This window comes from Capsicum annuum, chromosome 11 (assembly GCF_002878395.1).
Source record: "Capsicum annuum cultivar UCD-10X-F1 chromosome 11, UCD10Xv1.1, whole genome shotgun sequence".
Lineage (NCBI taxonomy): Eukaryota > Viridiplantae > Streptophyta > Magnoliopsida > Solanales > Solanaceae > Capsicum > Capsicum annuum.
In genome coordinates, this window is record NC_061121.1 from 156,254,706 (window position 1) to 156,279,969 (window position 25,264).

Genomic DNA, 25,264 nt, shown 5'->3' on the forward strand with positions numbered 1-25,264 from the left:
AGGGAGTTAGAAAAGCTGCGTTACATAGAGTCTTGATCATGGGAGTGAAGCGTGCCACATTTATAAGAAAGAGGCTACAGGATATTTTAGGAAACCATCCTTTTTTTTATGATCCATCATACTTACAGTATCTCTATCTTCTTTTAACTTGTGTTGTTACATAAAAATTAAATATTCCTCCTCACCGATTTAATGCACGCAGGAATGATAACCAGTCACCCTAGCCTGATGACCCTCTGAATGAGAATGTATTGCATGCCAAATTTTGGGTTGTTTTTCAGGCATTGGCCTAAGCTGTGACTACCAATGTTTAGGGCAACCATCAGGTGGCAATCCCACTTTAGTAGAATAGGGATTTAATAGTATCCAGAATTTGTGACTTTATGAGAATGAATCCACCTAAGTTCTTTGGGTCAAAGGTAGGTGAGGACCCATAGATTTACTTAAATTAGGTGAAAAAGATCACCTAGATTATGCATGTGACTGATAAGAAAAGTGTAGAGTTGGCATCCTATAGGTTGAAGGATGTAGTGCATGATTGGGTGGTTATATGGAAGAATAGTAGAGGTGGGAATTCAACTTCTATAAGTTGGAGGGTGTTTTGGGATTCATTTCTAGAAAGGTTCTTTCCACATGAAATCAGAGAATCTAAGGTAGATGAGTTTGTGAACCTAAAGTGGGGCTCGGTGACAGTGAAGGAGTACTGCCTTAAGTTCAACCAGTTGTCTAGGTATGCCCCTAACATGATGGATGACCCTAGATCAATTATGAGTAAATTTGTTACTGGAGTATCTGGTTTGGTAGTCAAAGAGTATAGGACTGTCATGCTTACTGGGGATATGGATCTTTCTAAACTAATAATTCATGCTTAGTAGATTAAGGTAGAGAAGTTGAAGGGGAGAGAGAAGGGAAATAAAAATTCTAGGACCAGGTAGTTTGATTATGGCCAGACAAGGTTTGGAGGGGGAAATCATTCACAGTTTTAGAGTCATTCATATATGCCAGCACCATCGGCTAGGCAGGAGCAGTGTGGTAAGTCTTCTATAAATGTGATTCCTGGTTGAATGTGATGACTTATTTAGGTAATTTGATTTCTAATTAGGGGATCATGGTGGATCCATAAAAGGTTTCAATGGTTAATAAGTGGCCTAGACCCATGACTCCAATTGATATTCGGAGCTTCTTGGGTTTAGCAGATTATTATAGAAGGTTTGTAGAGAGCTTTTATTTTATTGTTGTCCTTTTTACCATTTTGACTCAGAAGAAGGAAAAGTTCTTATATTCGGATGCTTGTGAGGGTAGTTTTAAGAAGTTGAAGAATAAGTAGAATTCGGCTTCAGCTTTGACCCTGCCCGAGGGTACTAATGGTATTATGTTCTATTGTGATGTGTCTCGGGTGGGACTTGGCTGTGTATTAATGTAGCATAGAAAAGTGGTAGGTTAAGTTTCTAGGCAGTTAAAGGTTCATGAGAGGATTTATCTTGCTTATGACTTAGAGTTGTTAGTTGTGGTGTTTGCATTAAAGATTTAGCACCAATATTTGTATGGGGTTCATGTCGATATCTTTTCAGATCATAAGAGAAATTAGTACTCAACAAATACATCAAATATCAGTGGTGGTGGTATGGGCATTGGCTACGTAAGTAAAGTTATGATTAAAGGGATGACAAAATCAGCTAAAGTGTGCACCTCTGATCCTAAAGTAGTCACCTTCTCGTGTATGCTCGATAAGTTAGGCACTTGAGCCTCATGGAGCTGGTACCAAATTCAAGCCTTAAATCTATTAATCCTTCTATGTAGCTCTCTAGTAAGCTTCTCTATAGTGCCCATCATCCTCGACTCTAATAACACCTCAGATGCATCCAATATAGTCCACACCTATGGCCTAATCCTACATAGCTTGACCAACTGAGCATCGGTATTTGTCTAGTGCTCAATCAACTATTGTTGCCTATCCACTAACTATTGTAAGAACTCTCATAACACTATCACCAAATCTAGAACTGGTGGGGGAGGTGAAACACCTTGGCTTTGAACCTTTAGAAAAAAATTCTCTAAATTGAGTTTTTGGATAAGGTACGGTTTGAGCATACCACTTGTATGTTAAGGTACAATTTTGGCTCTCTCTCTCATATGTTAGATAGTGTAGTATGGGTTACATTCTGTCCAAGGTATGGTTTGTCCTAACCCAAGTCGTATGATAGGGTACTAGTTGTAAGTTGCTAAGTCGTATGATGCCTTGAGCTTGACCTAGTGTATTGTGCCAAGGGTACGAGTTGTAGGGTACTCATAAATTAGGGTAGGATTTATTAATGTGTAGTCATATGTTGGAAATTTCAGAGATCTATAGTGAGGCCTAGGGTACGAGATAGGGTACCACTCGTACCCTAGGGTACGGTTGTGTAAGGTGAGTCATACCCTCCTGGGTTCAATTTTCAGCTTTTAAGTTGAGGATATTTTTGACATTTCCCACCCCTGAACTCTTATGACCCATGACTTATAACATTATTTATCACTGCATTCTTCACTTTGACAAGATCAAAAATATCCTAAAACACTCTCCAATGACTTATCTAACAAGATTTGGGATAGAGTTCATCAAAGAGACATCTAGGAGCTTGAAGACCAAAAATCTCTCCGTGAATCTTTCTGTATAAGGCATGTGACTCTTCCATCATTGTTATTTCTCAAATATCATGTGTTTCAAACATTGATTTTGATTCTTGAATGGTAGGTTTTGAAGCAAATATTGAGGGTTTTAATGCATAGTGATGAGTATTGTTCACTCTTGTTTAAACTTGTGTTTATACTTTTTTTTGGTGATGGTTTGAACATATGGGTGTTTATTGATTGTTGTTTAATAAATAGCTCATGAATAACCCTAATCTTGATGATTTCTACGTTAATTTTGGTCTTGGTAAAGATATGCCCTCAAGGTGTTTGTGAAAATGTCAAATAGAAATAACTAGTCACATATTGATGGTGTTATCAACTAAAGCAATGACATAATAAGTATGAATAGTTGGTTAATGGTATTGTAAAGGCCTTGTTAGCCATGTGATAAGTTTATTGGTGACTATGGTGGCTTTCTTGGTTAAAAGGTTTAAAGTCACTAAATATGAATTGATTTGTGTTTGAACAAAAACTTGGCTTACGAATGCTAAAAATGAATGAATTGCTTGGTAAATGTCACTATGACCATAATTTGACTTGAATTGTGACTTAACTAAGGCATTATCCGTAAGTGATTAATTTATAAATAGTTCATAAGGACCTTGTGGTCATGTATGGTGTTGAATTGTAGCATTGATGGCTTGGATTGGCTAAGTGGTTTAGATTCCTTAAATGTTGAACCGAGTGGATGTGAATTCATGGGCAAAGGGTTAGAGTCCCAATGTCGACAAGTAATAGACACGATAGCTTATGGTTAGAGTCCACTTGCTTAACAAGATGTCTTATGGTTAGTGTCTACTTGTCTAATAAAACGTATTGTGGTTTAGAGTCTACTTTCTTAATAAAATGGCTTATGGCTAGATTCCACTTGCTTAATAAAATGGCTTGTGGTTAGAGCCCACTTGTTTAATAAGACGGCTTGAGGTTAGATTCCTCTTGTTTAATATAACTGGGAAGTTCAAACCTCCTAATCTATGCGAGTGAGAGGTTAGAGTCCCCCACCTCATGTATTATGATTGGGTGGTTCAAAATACATACTAAGCTTTGTTCCTCTTTTTGGCACATTGTGTATCTATGTATATCAAAATACATGCCTATGTATATAAATGTAGTCGCTTGTGATGGTTTGACTTGGTTTTGAATAATGTCACTATTTTATCCTTACCCTTGAGTTACATGCTAGTGTTCAAATTGCTAACCATATCTGGACACTGTTTCCCCACACAACACAAAGGCCGGAGCTTCTTCTTCTCTTCTTGTGCAATAACCAGTTGTTCGAGTGGTTTGTGTATTGAATTTGAATTGGTGAGCTACCATATTTTGTATACATTACATAGTCATTCTATCTTATGCCATAGGATTGTATTAGACTTGGTTTGGGCTATTATTGGGGACTTGTCCCAATATATTATAGATATCAGATGTGTAGAGGCTTTGTGGATGACTGTGGAGTTGGGTATGTTGGCTTGGTATATGACATTAATGGATTGATTAGACACTTCTTAAGTTATGATTATCAGTCTTGTTTCCTCTATCTTGTTATAGGTTTGAAGTTCCTCCAATACTTGTGGATTGATTTGATGGTTAGGTTAGGTTAATAGGGAGATCTCTGGTCCTTGTTGGGCTCAAGATGGCCATACGACAAGGCTCGATTTTGTGTTGTTCCAAGTTAGTATCAGAGCCCAGGTTCATGGCCAGTTGGGTATCCATAAAGTTATGTTAAGTAGAGTCTTTTTTATGGGTGTGTAGCGCACCACACTTATAAGACATAGGCTATGAGACATTTAGGAATGTTTCACTTTGTTGTTGTCTTATTTTGAGCTATAGAGTTTAAGATCTAGGATCCTTCTGTTTTTTGTTTGCTCATCTTTCAGACCATGCCTCCAAGAAGATTTGAAGTTCCCACAAACCCTTTCGTCCTAACTGGGGACAATATTGATAGGAAATGCTCTACTTATAAAGTCCAGACTCCTCCAGACCCGATCTAGGGGGCCTGGTTCCCTCTATTCCTTCCTAGTTCCATAGGCTAACGTGACGAATGCAGAGTTTTGTTAGTCAATTCACATGATTGCTCAGTTGTTGGCTTCTCAAGCTGAGTGTTTGACAGCGCACACACAAGTGTACGTAGTCTATCAAGTAGTAAAGTGGCCTTAAAGAAATCCAAGTATTGATCTTACAAGGACTTGATCTCACAACTATTCAATTCTAGTTCACTATTTAGATTCAATTGATACAAGTGTAACAAAATTAAAGTTTTAAATATTTGAAAAAATAAAGGAAATAATGTGTAAAATAAATGTCTTGAAACAATCAATGGAGTAAATCACAGGGTTAAAGCACTTCGAAAAATCATACTATGTTATTGAACTTCATTCGTTAACTTGCTTATCTTGGTTGTTGATTCGTAGGGTTAATTGCATGATCATGGTCTCCCAATCTCTAACTATTTACCTAATTTGGTCATTTCAACTACATCATTGAGTGGGGATGTAATAATCCAATTAAGTTCTTTAAACCTATCATCCTATGTTTGAATTAAGTAAGGTATCTAAGTACATCTCTGTCCTAGATGCTAATTTGAACTCCTTATTTTATAAAATAATACAAACCATACTTTGTTCATTCCTATGTTCTATCCCCCTATTCCCCATGCCGAGATCACAAGGGTGACAATAGATACATTTTTTGGGTGATTAATCCATCAAATAGTTAAATCAAGAATAAACAAACAACCAACAATGATAAGCAAATCAAATGAAATCAATCCAAAACAAAAATACTCATGTTTTTGGATTTAACGCCGGAAAGGGAGTTTATAGCCACTCATAGCCATAACCAACATCCAAATAATTGTATGAATTATTAAAACCATAAATAAACTAAAAATAAAGAGTATAAAACCTAAATAGAAGTTGTGATAGCCTCCAATGATTTCCAAATTGATCTAGGGCGTTCCAAGATGTCCAAAATATGTTTTAAGACGTTATATTTATAGTAGACAAGTCATAAATCAAATAGGATTAGGTTTCCATGTTTTACTTCTTCAGCTGCACACAATTATTCCAATTTTGATGTTCATCGTGTCGCGGTACGGTTCTCATCGCTATTAGCCTGGGAATCGGTGTAATTATGGTGAGTTACTAGGCATGACAAATGTCTATTGGCTCATTTCCGTGAAACGGTGCCTCCTTAATTGCTATTAGGAACATATCTCAGTAGTGGATCACTATATGGGCCCTTTTTGAATCTTTTGGTGTGTTACACACACCAATAGGACATTCCCATGGTCCTCACGCACCTTGGACATTCCATGTATCCAAATTGCGTCAAGTTATGTATTATTCTTTTGTTGATCCATTCCAAGACTTTTTGAGTTGTTTTTACTTGATTTGAAGATTTTATATCATTCATATATCATCAAGTATCCTATATCATTAAACATAATAATTTAGAGCTCAAAATAACACAACATCCAAGACAGTGAACTAGAAACACGAGCTAACACTAGGCTTCATTCACTTTAATCTTTAACTTATTGTTTCGACCCTTTGCTTGATCAAATTGACCCTTGAAAATTATCAACAAGTTGTTTCACATATAAATACACAATAATAACCTTAGTAACTCATTAAACATATTAGAATCCAACACAATAGACTAGACAAACACCTAGCTCAAACTAGTCATACTAGTTTTCTCGGTTGAACTCTAAATGCTCAAATTGAACCCAAACTCGTGTGAAAACACCATTAAAAATTGTAAACACATATGTGAACACTTACATGCACATTTATATCATTATCAACACATTAAGAACATGAATTATCCTCAAAGTAAGGCTAAATAGGCTAGGATAGTAACAGTAGAATGCATAAATACATCCAACATTAGTGTGGTGCATCTACTACTCCATATTTTTAGGCCACAGGGATTGGCCAGTTTATGAGGATGATTCCTTTGACTTTTAATGGTGTTAATAATATGTAAAATATTTTCAAAGTTATGCATGCCACTAATATGGAGGGATGGATTTTGCACCCTATCAGCTAAAAGATATGGCGTACCAATGGTATGAATTATAGGATCAGAAAATGGGTGATATTGATGAGTCATCTTTGTGGGAGGATTTTTCTAATGTATTTCTGGACCGCTTCTTCCTTAAGAGTTGAGGACAGTAAAAATGGAAGAGTTTGTGAATTTGAGGCACGGTAAGATGTCACTTAAGGTATATGCTTTGAAGTTTCATCAATTATCTTGATATTCTTAGAATAAGGTTTATAAAATTAGGGATAGAATGCGTTACTTTTCTTTGGGACTATCTTGTGAATTGATCCTTGAGAGTAAGGTAGCATTGTTGATCAAGAAATAGTATAAGTTTAGTGAAAGTCAAGGGAAGAAATTTAGGCCTTCCAGGCAAAGAGGTAGAGATAGTGGTAATTGGCCAATAAAAAGTGGGGGAGTTTTAGTTCTTTCTCCTCAGTTAGTTCTCTTTAGAAGCTATCGGGTGATCGTCGATCTTAATTTGATAGTGGGTTCTGGGCATAGGTTTACAAATAACAGGCTAGTGAGGCTCAATCGACCCCCTACTACCTTTTTTGTAGATTTTAGGGTTAGCATAATTATAGATAGTGGGTGAAAGGGCGGAAAAAATATTTTAGATGTGGTCAGATTGGGCATATGCAGCGAGATTGCCCCTCTCTAGTGGCTTCTTAGGCCAATAGGGCCCCTATTACTAATTCATCTACTCTTGCACAGAATGGTGGTCCTTCTACTTCTGCTTTTATTTTTGGTACCAGCACTAGCCAAAATCAGTTATATATACTTGCTACTCGCCAAGAATCTGAAGTATCTGCAGATATTGTTACGGGTATGTTGAAGATTTTCTCTCGAGATGTGACCCCATTTGTGGCTGTGCATTTTGGTTTTGGTCCTAAGTGTCTATCAGTTCCTTTTTCTATTTCTACCCTGGTAGGAGACTCTGTGGTTGTTAAAAGAGTCTATAGGGGGTATGTGGTAGTTGTTGGTAGTAAAGAAAATCTGGTAGACTTGATAAATTTAGACATACTCCATTTTGAGGTTGTTTTATGGATAGATTAGTTGCATTCGTGCTATTCTTTCTTAGATTGTTGAACTCATAAGGTCAGTTTAAATTACCTAATGAGTTGGTCATTAAATAAGAAGGGGGTTCTTTAGTGCATAAGGGGAGGTTCATCTCATATCTTGAAGCCCAAAAGTTGATTTATAAAGGGTGTTTGTATCATTTTGCCCGAGTTAAAGATTCTAACTCGGAGGGTCCTTCTCTAGAATCTATTTGTGTGGTTACTGAGTTTCCTGAGTCTTTCTCGATTCCTTCCTAGTATTCCTCCCAATAGGGAAATTTATTTTGGGATTGATCTTGTTTTGAACACTTGTCTAATTTTTATTCCCCTTATAGAATTGCTCCAGCGGACTTGAAGGATCTTAAGGAGCAATTGAAGGATCTCTTAGATAAAGGCTTTATCCATCCCAGTGTATTTCCCTAGGGTGCTCCTGTGTTATTTGTGCGTAAGAAGGATGGTTCCCTTCTATTGTGCAATGATTATCGTCAGTTGAACAAGGTGACTATAAACAATAAGTATCCTCTTCCTAGGATCGATGATTTGTTTAGTCAACTTCAAGGTGCGAAGTATTTCTCTTATATTAATCTTAGATCAGGTTATCATCAGCTTAAGATTAGAGAACTGGATATCCTAGGACTAACTTTAAGACCTTATACGGACATTATGAGTTCCTAGTTATGTCTTTAATGTTGACAAATGACCCTGCAGCATTTATGAACTTGATTAATAGGGTCTTCCATCCGTTTCTGGATTTGTTTGTCATTGTTTTTATTGATGGCATCTTGGTCTATTCTAAAAGTGAAACGGACCATGTCGATCACCTTTGTACAGTGTTACAAACCTTGAAGGATCATCATTTGTATGCCAAGTTTTGTAAGTGTGAGTTTTGGTTGAAAGTTGTGATATTTTTTAGTTATTTTATCTCTAGTGAAGGGATTATGATGGATCCACAAAAGGTTGCAGCTATTAATAAGTGGCCTAGACCCATGACTCCAATTGATATTCAGAGTTTCTTGGGTCTAGCTGGTTACTGCAGGATATTTATGGAATTTTTTCGACTATAGCTGCCCCTTTAACTAAATTGTCCCAGAAAAGGGTCAAGTTCTTATGGTCGGATGCGTGTGAGGGTAGTTTTGAGAAGTTGAAAGATAAATTGACTTTGGCTCTGGTATTTACCTTGCCTGAGGGTAATAATGGTTTTTTAGTGTATTGTGATGTTTTTTGCATTGGGCTTAGTTGTGTATTGATTCATCATGGTTGGGTGGTGGCCTATGTTTCTAGGTAATTTAAAGTGCATGAGAAAAAATACCCTACTCATGATTTAGAGTTAGTATCTGTGGTATTTCCGTTGAAGATTTAGCAACACTATCTCAATGGGGTTCATATTGACATCTTTTCTGATCATAAGAGCCTTCATTATGTGTTTACTCAGAAGGAGTTGAATCTCAGACAAAAAAGATGGTTTGAGTTATTGAAGGACTATGATATGAGTCTCCATTACCATCCAGGTAAATCTAACATATTTATTAATGCTCTAAGAAGGTTTTAATAAGGATTTTAGCTCATATGGATGAGGATAAGAAGGAGTTGGTGAAGGACATTCATCTTTTGGCTAATCTTGGAATTTATCTCACGAACTCTAAGGGTGGTGGGGTATTTGTGCATCAGGTATCGCGGTAGTTTCTTGTTGTGGAGATAAAGGAAAAAAATAATGGATCCCGATTTGATAAAGATTAAGAGTAGTGTGGGTCAACAAAAGGTTATCAATTTTACAATTGGTGGTTATGGTATCTTGAGGTACCAAGTAGGCTATGCGTTCCCAATGTCGATGGATTATGGGAAAGGATTATGGCCAACACTCATAGATGTCAGTATGTTGTTCATCCCAGTTCTATGAAGATGTATCAGGATCTTGGGGAGTTCTATTAGTGGAATAATATAAAACAAAATGTGGCAAGCTTTGGGGCTAAGTGTATGGTGTGTCAACAAGTTAAAGTTGAGCACTTTATACCTGAGGGTTTGTACCAAGAGATTGAGTTGCCCAAATGGAAGTAGGAGATAAATAATATGGATTTCATTACCGGTCTTCCCCGATCTCGAAATCAATGTAATTTTATTTAGGTCATATGGATAGAATGACCAATTCCACTCATTTCTTGTGGTGAAAACTAGTTATTCGGTGGAAGATTATGCTAAGTTATATCTTGCAAGATTGTGAAGTTACATGGTGCTTCGGTTTCTATTATTTTGGATCATGGTACTTCATTCTCATCTCAATTTTGAAAGTTGTTTTAGAAAGGTTTGGGATCTAAGGTGTGCCTTAGTACCGCTTTCCACCTGCAGACAGATGGACAAATGGAGGTGACCATTCATACCTTGGAAGATATGTTTCGTGCATGTGTGATTGATTATGGTGATAGTTGGTACGACCATTTGCCTTAGATTAAATTCTCCTATAACAATAGTTACCACTCTAGCATTGGTATGGCTCCTTTTGAGGCATTGTATGGTAGGATGTGTCATTCTCCTATTGGGTGGTATGAAGTTAGTAAGGGTAAGTTTCTTGGCCCTTATTTGGTTCAACAAGCATTGGAGAAGGTAAAGGTGATTCATGATAGGTTGAAAGCCACTCAAAGTCACCAAAAGTCCTATGTGAATGTGAGGCATTGGTATTTGGAGTTTAATACTAGTGGTTGGGTATTCTTAAAGGTATCTCCCATAAAGTGAGTGATGTGGCTTGGTTAGAAGGGGAAGCTTAGTTCCCAGTAACTTGTTCCATATTTTAATCTTAAGAAGGTTGGTAATGTTGTCTATGAGTTGGAGTTGCCCTCTAGTTTGAGCTCCATCCAGCCGATATTCCATGTGTCTATATTGCATAAATGTATGGGTGATTCTTTGTTGGTTGTTCTTTTGGAGGATATTGGTATTTTAGACCCTTTATCCTATGAGGAGGTCCCAGTAAGGATCTTGGATCGACCAGTTCACCGGTTGTGAACAAAAGAGGTGGCTTCTATGAAGGTTCTATTGAGGAACCAAAAGTTTGACAAAGTCAATTGGGAGGCAGAAGAGGACATGAAGTCCAAGTATTCGCATTTGTTTACCATTTGAGAAACTCGTGCTTGAGGTATGTGATAATCTTTTGAGCTTGATTTATGTCTCTTATAGGCAATGGATTTAAGTACCTAAACTTTGAATTAAGCAAGTTTTTTGATAGACAATGGGTTCGAGTCCCAAAGTCAATTGAATGAATTGATGATTGATAATGATCATGGTATGTGTCTTATCCTTGTTGTATGTCTTTGTTTTTCTAACTTGATTAAAGTTTATCTTGAGGTTATATGATGTGTTAAATCGTGCTTGTGCTTTCTTTACCCGTCATTCGAGGACAAATGATCCAAGTGGGGGAGAATTGAAACACCTTGGCTTTGAACCCTTAGAGAAACAATTCCCTAAGTTATTTCTGGACAAGGTATGGTTTGAGCATACCTATCGTATGCTATGGTACAATTTTGGATCTATCTCTCCTATGTCAGCCATTGTAGTATGGGTTACATTTTGACCAAGGTACGGTTTGGCCTCACCCAAGTCGCATGATAGGGTATTTGTCATAAGTTGGAAATTTGTACGATGTCTTGAGCTTGACCTAGTGTATTCTACCAAGGGTACGAGTTGTATGGTACTTCTCATACCTTAGGGTACAATTTATGCATTGTAATCGCATGTTGTATAGTTAAGATATCCATGGTGAGGCCTAGGGTATGAGATAGGGTACCACTCATACCCTAGGGTATGATTGTGTAAGGAAAGTCGTACCCTCCTGGTTTTAACTTTCAGCTTTTAAGCTGAGGACATTTTACAAATTTCCCACCCCTAAACCCTTATGACCCACGACTTGTAACATTGTTCGGCCCTTCATTCTTCTCTTGGACAAGATCAAAAATATCTCAAAAAACTCTCCAAAGACTTCTCTAACAAGATTGGGGCTAGGGTTCACTAAGGAGACCATCTAGGGGCTTGAAAACCAAAAATCTCTTTGTGAATCTTTGTGTATAAGGCATGTGACTCTTCCCACATTGTTATTTCCCAAAATCATGTGTTTTAAACATAGATTTTAATTCTTAAATGGTCATTTTTGAAGCAAATGTTGAGGGTTTTGATACATAGTGATGAGTATTGTTCACTCTTGTTTAAACTTGTGTTTATACTTGCTTTTGGTGATGATTTGCACATGCGGGTATTTGTTTATTGTGGTTTAACAAATGGGTCATGAGTTACCCTGATCTTGATGTTTTCTATGTTGATTTTGGTCTTTGTAAAGACATATCCTCAAGGTGTTTGTGAAAATATCTAATAGAAATAACTAGTCACATGTTAATTGTGTTTTGAACTAGGGAAGTGGCCTAATAAGTATAAATGATTGGTAAATGGTATTGTAAAGGCCTTGTAGGCCATGTGATAAGTTAATTGGTGACTATGGTGGCTTGTTTATTTAAAGGGGTTAGAGTCCATAAGCATGAAATTGTTTTTTGTTTGAACTAAATCTTGGTGTATGAATGCTAATGAAGAATGAATGGCTTTGTAAAGGTCATGATAACCACAATTTTACTTGTATAGTTATTTTAACTAAGGCATTGGCCGATTAAAGTGATTGATTAATAAATGTTTCATAAAGACCTTGCGGTCATGTATGGTATTGAATTTTAGCATTGATGACTTGAATTGGCTAGGTGGGTTAGAGTCCTTAAATACTAACTGAGTGGATGTGAATGTATGGACAAAGGGTTGGAGTCTTAATGTCAACTAGTAATGGACATGATGGCTTGTGGTAAGAGTTCACTTGCTTAACAAGATAGCTTGTGGTTAGAGTCCACTTGTCTAATAAAATGGCTTGTGGTTAGAGTTAACTCTCTTAATAAAATGGCTTGTGGTTAGAGTCCACTTGCTTAATAAGATGGCTTGAGGTTAGAGTCCTCTTGCTCAATATAACCGGGAAGTTCAAACTTCCTAACCTACGTGAGTGGTAGGTTAGAATCCCTCACCTTATGTATCATGATTGGGTGCTTCGAAATGTATACTAAGCCTTGTTCCCCTTGTTGGCACTTTGTGTATCTATATAGATATATATATAGATATAGATAGATAGATATACATACATGCCTATGTATATAAATGTGGTTGTTTGTGATGGTTTGACTTGGCTTTGAATAATGTCACTATTTTATCTTTACCCTTGAGTTACATGCTAGCGTTCCAACCACTAACCATCTCCGGACGTTGTTTCCCTATACGACATAGGGGACGGAGCTTCTTATTCTCTTCCTATGCATTTTCAGGTGTTCGAGAGGTTTGTGTGTTGACTTTGAAGTGGTGATATTCTATAATTCGAAAGGCATACATTTCATGGTCTTTCTATCTTATGTCATAGACTTGCATTAGACTTGGTTTTGGCTATTATCGGGGGGCTTGTCCCGATATATTATAGACATTGGATTTGTAGAGGCTTTGTGGATGATTGTGGACTTGGGTATGTTGGCTTGGTATGTGCATTAATGGATTGATTATACACTTCTTAATTTATGATATTTAATCTGGTTTCCGCTATCTTATTATATGTTCACATTTCATCCGATAATTGTGGATTGATGTGATGGTTAGGTTAGGTTAACGGGCGATCTCTGGTCCTTATTGGTATTGAGATACCTATACTACAAGGCCCGATTTTAGGTCGTGTCAGGAGGGGACACTGTAGAAGTAAAAGTTGGAGATGAAGTGTCTGTAGCCCCCTCACTGCCCGCCACCGAAGAAGGCTCTACCACCAGTTACCTATTTCAACATCGCCACCCAATATCAGACTATCAACCTGCTCAACCAACATAGAAGGCCCCTTAATGAGGGTCGCGCCTAAAGATGTAGAAGGTTGTGCCTTATGTAGTGGAATGGGGTTGACTCATATCTAATAAACCCAATATCACCGGTGCGAGTAGCCTCAACCTAGTAATCAATTTCTAGCAATGCTGGTACTCCTTCAACATCATAGATTCTCTATCAAAAAGGAACTGAAAAGAGGCAAACTTATGGAAAGCAGCCAGCCATGAGGTTGGCAACCAATTCAGCCCAGTCCCATGTAAGCCCAAGGTGTTTAAGTTTGTGCCAGATTGGGTGGACCTTCAAGGTACTGATGTGCTCCAGAGTTAGAGGCTGACTTTGGAACCTCATATTATTTCCTTAATGTCTTCACTGACTTTCAGAGACATAAATGTATTTTCAATACTTTTTAGGTTTGTATTAGATACTCTTGACATATGACACCATTTCTTCGGTATATGATGGTATTCATTTCAATTTTCCTCTATTATTATTCTAGTATTGGTGTGACATCCTTCGATAAGTCTCGCCTTAGTTTCGTTTTTGTTGATATTTGTATTATGTTATAAGTTTGGGTGATCGCCTTACTTGTCAAGGTTAGGCCACGACAAGTGTCATCGTGACCAAGTTTTTAGATCCTGACAATCTTTAATAGAAAAATTAATCAGGATTTTAATGTGATTCGTATATTCATTATTAATTTTAAAAGTTTTATCTATATATGTGTCTCTTAATTCTAGAATAATTAATGCTAAGGATAAAAAAAAAAAAACAATCAATTCTCTCTTGATTTTTTAATTGAAAAGTATTTAGGAACAACTATTTTTAGTAGTATACTTGAAAACTAAAGAAGAATGAATGGAGTAAAATTTATCATTAAAATTGATGCTCATAAATTACAAAACCTAAAATCGGGCCTTGTCGTATGGGCACAAAGATCGGAGATCGCCCCATTTACCAAAATCAACCACCACATCAATCATAAGTATCGGATGATCGAACATATAACAAGACAGCGGAAACAAGACTAACAATCGTAAATTAAGAAATGTCTAATCGATCCATTAATGTCACATACCAAGCCAACATACCCAAGTCCACAGTCATCCACAAAGCCTCTACAAATCCGATGCCTATAATATGTCGGGACAAGACTCCGACAATAGCCAAAACCAAAACTACTCTAATACAAGTCTATGACATAAGATAGGAAGACCTTGAAATTTATGCCTTCCGAACTATGAAAGCTGACCACTTCAAAGTCAACACACGAACCGCTCGAACACCTGGTCACGGTGTAGAAAGAGAAGAAGAAGCTTAGGCCCCAGTGTCGTATGGGGACACAACATTTGAAGACGATTAGCGGTTGTAGTGCTAGCATGTAAATCAAGGGTAAGGATAAAATAGTGCCATCATTCAAAACTAAATCAAACCATCACATGCAAACACATTTATATATATAGGCATATATATAGATATATAAATACATTGAGAATCAGGAAAAGAAACAAGGCCTTATTATGCATTTCGAAACAACCAATAATTATACATGAAGTGGAGGACTCTAACTTTATAATTACGTAGATTAGGAGGTTTGAATATCCCGATTATATCAAGCAAGGGGACTTTAACCTCAAGACATCTTATTAAGAAAGTGGACTATAACCAAAAGTCGTTTTATTAGGCAAGTGGACTCTAACCACAAGTCGTTTTATTAAGCGAGTGGAATCTAACCACAAGTCATTTTATTGGACAAATGGACTCTAACCACAAGCCATATTCTTAAGCAAGTGACTCTAACCACAAGCCACCGCGTCCATTACTAGTCGATATTGGGACTCTAAACCTTTGTCTATGTATTAACATCCACTTAGTTCAACATTCAAAGACTTTAACCCACTTAGCCAATTCAAGCCTTCAAGGCTACACTTCAATGCCACACATGACCATTAGGTCTTTATGAACTATTTATCAATCAATCACTTTAATAGGACAATTCCTTAGTTTCAATCACTATTCAATTCAAATTGGGGTTATCAAGGCCTTTACCAAACCATTCATTCTTCATTAGCATTCTTACACCAAGCTTTAGCTCAAACATAATTCAATTTCATACTCAAGGACTCAAACCCTTTTTAACCAATCAAATAACCAATATTACCAATGAACTCATTACATGGCCAACAAGGCCTTTACAAATTCATTTACCAAACATCCTATTTCATTGAGTCATTGCCTTAGTTCAAAACATTATCAACATGTAACTAGTTATTTCTCTTATACATTTCACAAACACCTTGAGGGCATACTTTTACCATGACCAAAATCAAAGTAAAAATCATAAATCTTAGGGTTACTCAAGACCCATTTGTTAAACCACCATCAACAAGCACCCACATGTGTAAACCATCACAAAACACATGTATTGACACAAGTTTACACAAGAGTAAATAATGTCATCACTATGCATAAAAACCCTCAATATTTGGTTGCAAAACCCACTATTCAAGAATCAAAATCAATGTTTAAAACACCTGATATTTGAGAAATAACAATAAGGGAATAGTTGCATGCCTTATACTCAAAGATTCACAGAGAGATTCTTGGTCTTCAAGCCCCTAAATGGCTTTCTTGTTAAATTCTAGCCCCAATCTTAATAGAAAAGTTTAGAAAGTGCTTCTAAATGTTTTGATCTTGTCCAAGTAAAGAATAAAGGTCCAAACAATGTTATAAGTCTTGGTTCATAAGGGTTTAGGGGTGGGAAAGTCTAAAATGTCCTCAACTTAAAAGCTGAAAATTGAACCCAAGAGGATCCAACTTCCACTCCTAAATCGTACCCTAGGGTACGAGTGGTTCCCTAACTCATACCCTAGGAATCACAATGGACCTCTAACCTATTCAACATATGACTTCACAAGGTTCAATCATACTCTAAGGTATGATAAGTAGCCTACAACTCGTACCCTTAGAAGAATGCACTAGGTTGACCTCTAAACATCATACGACTAGGTAGCTTACTACTCGTACCCTAACATATAAGGTGTATGGTACCTAACCGTACCTTCGAAAGAATATAACCCCTCATACACTGATCATCATATGAGAGGGGGGTACTAGACCGTACCCTAGGGTACGAGATGTATGCACCAACCATACCTTATCCAAAAACTCAAAACTTGGGGAAATTTCTAAGGGTTCAAAGCCTAGGTGTTTCAATTCTTCCCCACTTGGATCATTCATCCTCGAATAATAGGTAAGACAAGCACAAGCTCAAGTTAATGATGTTCCATCTTTTGAAGGAACATTCTGCATCATTTTCTTGAGAAAGATATATCTCTTCAAGCAACTAAGGTTGCGTTTAATACTGGTTTTTAATGTTTCAGGGTAAGGATCTAGCTGGAAAAAAGTATCAGAGAAATGGCAGAAGAACACTTCTGACGGTCAAAATGGTGAACCGTCAGTCTTGCGACGGATCACCAACTTGACCTTCAGGCCTAAACAGAACCTAAGACTTCAGTCCTTGCAGCGACGAACTAAACGAAGGACCATCATTCTTGTGATGGACCACCAATTCGGACTCAGTCTCATCCAGAACCAGGCTCCCTAAAGGAATCAGGGATGAACCAAGTGGTGGACCGTCAGTTTTAAAACGGACCACCAAGTTGGCCGTCAAAGTTCATCCGTTCATCCAGAACCTGTACCCCTGAAGGACTCAGCGAAGGACCAAATGGTGGACTGTCAGTCTTACGATGGACCACCAATTATGTCATCAGTCTATCTAGAAAGTGAACTACCCAGATCAGCAGTGACGGGCCAAATGGTGGACCATCAACCTTGCAACGGACCACCAATTTCGCCATCACTTTTGAAGTGAATTTTATGATTTTGAATTTTAAATTCTTTTAGCTGGGAACATATAAATACCAAGTATTAGGGTTTAGTAGGCATATTTTGTCTTTAGTTTCATACTTTCTCCTCTATTGAGAGTTTTGTACTATATTTCATAGAGATTGAGAGGTGATTATTAGTTTTCATATTTTACCATCGAAGATTGAGAAGATCAATATTGTGAATTTTGTAATTACTCTTCTGAAGTTATTTATGAACATCAATATAACTTTGATTTCTGACATAGAGATGAGTAGCTAAACTCCCATAACTAGGGTTATGGGAGCCTTGATGTAGAGAACTACTTTGTGGTTGTGAATGGGTTTGTTTTCTAACATCTATCAAAATTGCATGAATCTTTCTTCATTTTAATGACATCTCTTGGTTGCAAACTTCAGAAGTGAGCCCATGGACTCCACTTGTCTGACAAGAAAGTGGATGTTGGGAAAAAGAGTGATTCACATGAACTCCATAGGTTTACCTTTTGGGATTAATGGATTGATGCCTTAACAGGATCAACCCTTATGAGAGTTTTATTGAATAATGTATAAATCCTTTAAGTTTGAGATAAGTAAAGGGTGAAATACTCATTAGGTTGAGAAACACGTGGGTAATATTTAGAATTCAAAAATTCTTGAAAATTGGATACATACGTTAGAATTCAAACACAACCTCACAACCCTAATTGTTTGAATATCTTGGTGAGCATAACTCTAGTTAATTCATTCTCATTGAAATTATATTTACGTTTACTCTCAGTAGTTGGAATTTTGTGTAACACAAATACAAAAGAGCACTGTTAATATGTCCAAACCTCTTTGTTTTTTCGGAACCTTAGATCAACAGTCTAACAACAATCACAATACTTAGTGAACATAGTATTCCCTGTGGGATTCAACACCCAACCCAGTTGGGTAAGACAAACACAAGCACAAGTTAACACATCATAGCACACCAAGCAATTGTTAAACCAAGTTACAAAACAATGACATACAACAAGTATAATACACATGCCATGATCATTATCAATCAACCATTTATTCAATTGACTTTGGGACATGAACTCATTGTCTATAAAAATACTTGCTCAATTAAAAGTTTAGGTACTTGAATCCATTGACTATAAGAGACATAAATCAAGCTAAGAATATTAACACATACCTCAAGCACGAGTTTCCCAAATGGGAAATAAATGCAAATAATTGGACTTCATGTCCTCTTCCGCCTCCCAAGTAGCTTCCTTGGACTTTTTGTACCTCCGTAGAACCTTTACTGAAGCCACCTCTTCCATTCACAAGAGGTAAACTTGTCGATCCAAGATCCTCATCGAGACCTCCTCATAGGACAAAGAGTCTGAACAAACATCCTCTAAGGGAACAACTAACGAAGGATCACCTATACATTTCTGCAAAATGGACACATGGAATACTGGATGGATGAACCTCAAACTAGAGGGCAACTCCAACTCATAGGCAGCATTACCAACCCTTTTTAAAATCAAATATGGACCAACATACTGGGGAATAAGCTTCCCCTTAATACCAAACCGTATCACTCCTTTCATTGGACATACATTTAAGAATACTCATCGCCAACATCAAACTCCAAATCCCTATGCCTCGCATCCGTATAGGACTTTTGGCGACTTTGAGCAGTTTTCAATCTATCATGAATCACCTTCACCTTTTCTAAGTCTTGGTGAACCAAATCAGGGCCAAGCAACTCATTCTCACCAACTGCATACCACCCAATAGAAGAGCAACATCTCCTACCATACAATGCCTCAAAAGGAGCCATACAAATGCTAGAGTCGTAACTATAGTTATAGGTGAATTCAACTACCACCATAATTATTCACATATGTACGGAGCATATCTTTTAAGGTCTGAATGGTCCTCTCTGCTTGTTCATTCATCTATGGGTGGAAAGTAGTACTAAGGTACACCTTAGTTCTCAAACCTTTCTGAAATGCCTTTAAAAAGTAAGATAAGAATAGAGTACCACGATCCAAAATGAAAGAAATCGGAGCACCATGTAACTTCACAATCTCTGGAAGATACAACTTAGCATAATCCTCTACTGAATAACTAGTCCTCACCAGCAAAAAGTCAGTGGACTTAGTCATTCTATCGACAATGACCCAAATAGAATCACATTGATTCTGAGATCGAGGAAGACCGGTGACAAAATCCATATTAACTGCCTCCTACTTCTGTTCAGGCAACTCAATCTCTTGGTACAAACTTTTGGGTCTCAAGCGCTTAACTTTCACTTGTTGACACACCATATATTTAGCAACAAAGCTAGCCAAATCTCATTTCATATTATTCCACCAATAGAACTCCTTAAGATCATGATACACCTTCATAGAATTGGGATGAATAGCATAATGGAACCTATGAGCTTCGGCCAAAATCCTTTTCCATCGACATTGGGAACGCATAGCCAACCTTAGTAGCTCAAGATACCATCACCACCGATCATAAAATCAATAACTTTTTGTTGACCGACACTACTCTTAATCTTCATCAAATTGGGGTCCACTATATTTTCTCTTTTATCTCCACAACAAGAAATAACTGCATTACCTGATGCATAAATACACCACTATCCTCAGAATCCATGAGATGCACGCCAAGATTAGCCAAAAGATGAACGTCTTTTACCAACTCCCTCTTATCCTCATCCACATGAGCTAAACTCCTCATGGTTAACCTGCTAAGATCATCAGAAACTATGCTAACTTTACCTTGATGGTAATAGAGGCTTATATCATAGTCCTTTACAAGTCAAGACATCTCATTTATCTGAGATTCAACTCCTTCTGAGTAAACATATACTAAAGGCTCTTATAATTTGAAAAGATATCAGCATGAACTCCATAGCGATAATTTCACTGCATCATCAACGCAAATACCACGGCTAATAACTCTAAGTCATCAGTAGGGAAGTTCTTCTCATGAACTTTCAATTGCCTAGAAGCATAGGCCACTACCCTACTATGCAGCATTAACACACAACCAAGCCCAATACGAAAAGCATCACAATACAATACAAAATCATCATTACTCTCAAGCAAAAACTTGAGCTGAAGTCCATTTATCTTTCAACTTCTCAAAACTACCCTCACACGCATTTGATGACAAAAATTTGACCTTTTTCTGGGTCAACTTAGTCAATGGAGCAGCAATTGTCAAAAAACTCTTCGAAAATCTTCTATAGTAACCGGCTAGATCCAAGAAGCTCTAAATACCAGTTGGAGTTACAGGTCTAGGTCATTTCTTAACCATCACAACCTTTTATGGATCCACCATAATCCCTTCACTAGATATAACATGACCAAGAAAAGTCACAGCCTTCAAACAAAACTCACACTTAGAGAACCTAGCATCAAATGATGATCTTTCAAGGTTTACAACATAGTAGAGAGGACATCGACATAATCCACCTTACTCTTAAAATAGACCAAGATGTCATCAATGAAGATGATAACAAACAAGTCCAGGAATGGACGGAAGACCATGTTTATCAAATCTATGAATGTCATGAGGGCATTAGTCAACTCAAAAGACATAACTAAGAAATCATAGTTACCATACCGGGTCCTAAGGCAGTCTTAGGGATATCCACTTCCCTAATCTTAAGCAGATGATAATCCGACCTAAGATCAATCTTAGAAAAATACTTTGCACCTTAAAGCTTATCAAACAAATTATCGATCCTGGAAGATAATACTTATTCTTAATGGTCACCTTGTTCAACTGACGATAATCAATGCATATTTAAAGAAAACCATCTTTCTTATGCACAACCAACACGAGAGCACCCCAAGGATACACACTAGGACAGATAAAACCTTTATCTAAGAGATTCTTTAATTGCTCCTTAAGATCCTTCAACTATGTCGAAGCTATTTTATAAGGAGGGATATAAATTAGATAACTATCCAGAACAAGATCAATCCCAAAATCAATTTTCCTATTAGGAGAAATACTAGGAAGGTTATCGGGAAAGACCTCGAGAAACTCATTAACCATGAGAACAAATTCTAAAGAGGGATCTTTCGAGTTAGAATCTTTAACTAGGACCAAATGATACAAGCATAGAATCTTTAACTAGGACCAAATGATACAAGCACCCTTTAGAAATCAACCTTCGAGCTCTAAGATATGAGATGAACCTCCCCTTAGGCACTAAAGAACCCCTTCCCATACAATGACTGGCTCATTAAGGAATTTAAATGTGACCTTACAGGGCCAAAAATCTAAGAAAGCATAACATGAATGCAACCAATCCATCCCTAGAATAATATTAAAATTAACCATGTCATCCAGTCTACAAGAGTTTCTCTACCACTAACAGATACCACACAGCCCCTATAGACTCTTTTAAGAACCACAAAGTCTCCTATCGGGGTAGAAACAAAAAAAGAAAGTAACAGACACTCAAGACCAAAACCAAAATGCACAACCACAAATGGGATCACATAAGAGAGGGAGGACCCTGGATCAAGTAAAGAATACACGTCATAAGAGAAATGTTTTAACACACCCATAATAATATCTAGAGATGCCTCAGACTCCTAAAGAGTAGCAAATGCATATAACCTATTTTGAATAGTGTCGGTACTAGAAATAGAAGCAAAAGCAAAAGCAGCATTCTTCGGTGTAAGAGCAGATGAAGTAGTAATAGGGAAGCTATTGGCCCAAGCAGCCACTAGATAGGGGCACTCTCACTACATATGCCTGATTTGACCATCTCTAAAATATTTGTTCCTCTCTTCTCATACTAACCTTGATGATGTTGACCATAGAATCAACAAGAAGGATAAGATGGAGTCGATTGAGCCCCACTAGCCTAAGATTGGGCACCCTATGCCTGGAACCCACCATAAAGCTGAGACCAACAATCACTCGATGGCTTCGGGTAAGGAGTACTAGCCAAGGAAAAGGAACTGGAACTTCTCCACTTTTTTCTTAGCCACTTACCACTATCTCTGCTACTTTTCTCTAAAGGCCTGAATTTCTTTCCTTGACTTTTACTAAACTCAACTTGTTTCTTTTTTCTTCCTCCACTTTTTGCATATATACCACCAACATAGAGATATTCATATCCTTGATCAACAAAGCATCCTTGCTCTCAAGGATCAACTCATAAGACAGTCCTAAAGCAAACTTATGTATTCTAGCCCTCATATTAAAAACCATCTCCGAAGAATACTGATATAATTGATAAAACTTCAAGGAATACTCCTTGACTGATATCTTTCCTTGCCTCAAATTAACAAACTCCTCCATCTTTGATTCCCTCAACTCTTGAGGAAAGAAGCTGTCCAGAAATGCATTAGTGAAATCGTCCTACAAAGATGACTCATCAACATCACCCCTCACCTGATTCCATTCCTCTTACCCTTGGTATGCGACATCATTCAACTGATAAGTTGTAAAATCTACCCCTTCCACATTAGTGGCATGCATAACTCTGAAAATCTTTTCCATCTCATCCAAAATACATAGAGGATCTTCTTCTACCATAACACTGATAAAGGTCAAAGGATTCAACCTCATGAAATAGCCAACCCTTTTGGCCTTAAAAAATAGAGTAACAAATGCACCACGCTCAGCCTGATAAGCCACCAATTGAGCAATCATATGAATCGACTGACAAAACTCAGCATTCCTCATGTCAGCCTAAGAAACTGAGGGAGTACTAACTGGTGGAACTTCAGGACCATCAAGAACTAGACCTCTAGACTGGGTCTGGACTCCATAACTAGGGCATATCCCATCAACATTGTCCCCAGTTAGGACGGAAGGTTTTGTAGGAACTTGAGATATTGTTGGAGCTATGATCTTAAAAATGAGCAAACGAAAATCAGAAGGATCTAAGACCTTAAACTCTATAGCTCAAAATAAGGAAAAAAGAATGTGAAACATTCCTAAATATCTCTTAGCCTCTTTTATAAGTGTGGTATGCTACACACCCATAAAAGAAGCTCTACTTGATACGGCTTTGTGGATACCCAATTAACCGTGAACTTAGGCTCTGATACCAACTTGACTCGACCTAAAATTGGGCCTTGTTGTATGGGTATCTCGAGACCAACAAGGACCAAAGATTTCCCCATTTATCGAAACCAACCACCATATCAATCCATATATATTGAAAGAACTCTGAACATATAACAAGATAATGAAAACAAGACTAAAAATCATAACTTAAAAAGTGTCTAATCAATCCATTAATGTGACATACCAAGCCAACATACCCAAGATCACAATCATCCACAAAGCCTCTATAAATGTGATGCCTATAATATGTCGAGACAAGCCCCCGATAATAGCCAAAACCAAGTCTAGTCTAATGAAAGTCTACGACATAAGATAGGAGGACCCTGAAATATATGCTTTCCAAAGTATGAAATCTCACCACTTCAAAGTAAACACACACAACTGCTCAAACACCTGGTCACTGTACAGGAAGAGAAGAAGAAGCTTACTGTGTCACATGGGTACACAGCGTCCAAAGACAGTTAGCGATTGGAGAGTTAGTATGTAACTCAAGGGTAAGGATAAAATAGTTTCATTATTCAAAACTAAATCAAACTATCACATGTAACCATATTTATATAAAACGTAGGCATATAAGTAGATATATAAATACATTGAGTGTTGGGAAAGGAGATAAGGCCTTAGCATGCATTTCAAAACATCCAATCATAATACATGAAGTAGAGGACTCTAACCTTCCACTTATGTAGATTATAAAGTTTGAAATTCCTGATTATATCAAGAAAAAGGACTCTAAGCTCAAGCCTTCTTACTAAGCAAGTGGACTCCAACCACAAGCAATTTTATTAGGAAATTGGACTCTAACCACAAGCCATTTTATTAAGCGAGTGGACTCTAACTATAAGCCATTTTATTGGACAAGTGGACTCTAACCACAAGCCATATTCTTAAGCAAGTGACTCTAACCACAAGCCAACGCGTCCATTATTAGTTGACAATGGGACTCTAACCCTTTGTCCATGTATTCATATCTACTTAGTTCAATATTTAAAGAATCTAACCCACTTAGCCAATTCAAGCCTTCAAGGCTACACTCTAACACCATACATGACCATAAGGTTTTCATGAACCATTTATCAACGAATTACTTTAATAGGCTAATTCCTTAGCTTCAATCACTATTCAAGTCAAATTTAGGTCATCAATACCTTTACCAAACCATTTATTCTTTGTTAGCATTCTTATACCAAATTTTAGCTCAAACACAATTCAATTTCATGTGCAAGGACTTAAACCCTTTTTAACAAATCAAACTACCAAGATTACCAATGAACTCATTACATGGCCAGCAAGGCCTTTACAAATTCATTTACCAAACATCCTATCTCATTAAGTCATTGCCTTAGTTAAAAATATTTTCAACATGTAACTATTTATTTCTCTTAGACATTTACACAAACATCTTGAGAGCCTACCTTTTCCATGACCAAAATCAAAATAAAACTTATTAATCTTATGGTTACTCATAACCCATTTGTTAAACCACCATCAACAATAACCCACATGTTCAAACCATCACCAAAATCATGTATAGACACAAGTTTACACAAGAGTAAACAATATCATCACTATGCATCAAAACCCTCAACATTTGGTTTCAAAACCCACCATTCAAGAATCAAAATCAATGTTTAAAATACATGATATTTAATAAATAACAATAAAATA